Source organism: Pristiophorus japonicus, unplaced genomic scaffold, assembly GCF_044704955.1.
Source record: "Pristiophorus japonicus isolate sPriJap1 unplaced genomic scaffold, sPriJap1.hap1 HAP1_SCAFFOLD_670, whole genome shotgun sequence".
Taxonomy (NCBI): domain Eukaryota; kingdom Metazoa; phylum Chordata; class Chondrichthyes; family Pristiophoridae; genus Pristiophorus; species Pristiophorus japonicus.
The window spans coordinates 159,253-161,560 of record NW_027254583.1 but is presented as its reverse complement, the minus strand read 5'-3'; positions in this window follow the sequence as shown (position 1 = coordinate 161,560).

Here is a 2,308-nt window from a genome sequence, read left to right as displayed (position 1 = left end):
TACAACTACAGACGCTGTGTGGGCCAGAGCATACCCGACTACGTGGCGGAACTTCGGAGGTTGGCAAGTTTATGTGAGTTCTCTGATGAACTGAGGAGAGAAATGCTGAGAGACTTTTTCATTGAAGGAATAGGCCACGCAGGCATATTCTGAAAGCTCATAGAGACCAAGAACCTGACCTTAGAGGCAGCAGCACTGGTTGCACAGACATTCTTGGTAGGGGAAGAAGAAACGAGGTTGATTTACAATGCAGGTACGACAACTAACGAAATAATGGAACAAGGAGTTCACAGCATTAGACAAGCTGCTACCCCCACACACAGACAAAACCGGCAGAACAGGCTTTCGATAGCAAGCAGTGGCAACAGAAGCCATCAAGGGCCACAGGAACGGCCGTTCACACCTCATCAACCCACAATGTGAGCAATCAATTACAAACTGAGAGAAGCTCAAGAGAGATCAGCCAGACGCAGCTCATTCTTTGCAAGCAGTCTGTGCTGGAGGTGTGGGGGTGGGCACTCGTCGAGGGGATGTCGATTTCAGCAGGCTGTTTGCAGAAATTGTGAATATACAGGACATTTGGCCCGCATGTGCAAAAAAATGGCAGCTCGGCTGGTATACGAATCGGATGGGTCGGAAAGCAGACCAGAAGATGGTGGGGACAGTACCCGGGACACCGAGGTACAGCGGGTCAACACGATCAATGGCCGCTGCTCCTACGACAGGACGCCTCCGATAATGATGAGGGTCCTACTCAAAGAGATATCTGTCAACATGGAGCTGGATACGGGAGCGAGTCAATCTCTCATGGGCGCTCAACAATTTGAACAATTGTGGCCGCATAAAAGAGACAGACCAAAACTCACAAGGGGCAACACCAAACTAAGGATCTATACCAAAGAAATCGTACCAGTCCTCGGCAGCGCCATGCTCTCTGTCACACACAAAGGGACAGTGAACCGACTTCCCCTGTGGATTGTCCCCGGAGACCCCCCAGCACTGCTGGGGAGAAGCTGGCTGGCAAAACTAAACTGGAAATGGGATGATGTTCATGCCATGTCATTAGAGGAATGGACCTCCTGCTCAACAGTTATAAAGCGATTTGAACATCTCTTTCAGCCAGGTGTGGGCACTTTCAAAGGGGCCAAAGTCAAAATCTACATCACCCAGGATGCTAGACCGGTCCATCACAAGGCCAGAGCTGTACCCTATGTGATGAAGGAAAAGATTGAACACGAACTAGACACTTCTGCGGGACGGCATTATATCACCTGTGGAATTTAGCGACTGGGCAAGTCCCATCGTCCCAGTCATGAAGCCTGATGGATCCGTACGAATCTGTGGGGACTACAAATCTACCATAAACAGAGTCTCCCTACAGAACCAGTACCCGCTGCCCAGAGCGGAGGACTTATTGGCCACATTGTCTGGAGGTAAACTTTTCTCAAAATTAGACCTCACATCTGCGTATATGACGCAAGAATTGACCGAGGAATCCAAGCTACTCACCACCATCAACACACATCGAGGCCTTTACATGTACAATCAATGCCCATTCGGCATCAGGTCGGCAGCTGCCATATTCCAGCGCAACATGGAGAGTCTGCCCAAGTCCATCCCGGGGACGGTTGTATTTCAAGATGACATACTTATCACGGGCAGTGACACCGACTCCCATCTCCGTAATTTGGAGGAAGTACTAAAGCGGTTGGATCGGGTAGGCCTACGAGTCAAGAAATCCAAATGTCTGTTTCTCGCACCCGAGGTTGAATTTTTGGGCAGAAGGATTGCCGCTGATGGAATCCGCCCAACAGAGTCCAAAACAGAAGCAATTCGCCTGGCACCCAGGCCCCGGAATGTCTCAGAACTGCGCGTCTTTCTCGGGCTACTCAATTACTTTGGGAACTTTATGCAGAACTTAAGCATGCTGCTGGAGCCTCTCCACGTGCTACTCAGGAAGGGGTGCGATTTGTTTTGGGGGGACGCCCAGGAACGCGCCTTCAATAAGGCACGCAACCTTCTGTGTTCCAACAGTGTTTTGACTTTCTTTGATCCAGGTAAAAAGCTAGTTCTCACATGCGATGTGTCAGCGTATGGGGTCGGGTGCGTTTTGCAACATGTCAACAGTGCGTGCAAATTATAACCCATAGCTTATGCCTTCAGGTCACTTTCGCGGGTGGAGCGCGGGTACGGAATGGTAGAGAAGAAGGCGCTCGCGTGCGTGTACGGTGTCAAAAAGATGCAACAATACCTTTTCGGGGCCAAGTTGGCATTAGAAACCGACCACAAGCCCCTCATGTCCCTCCGA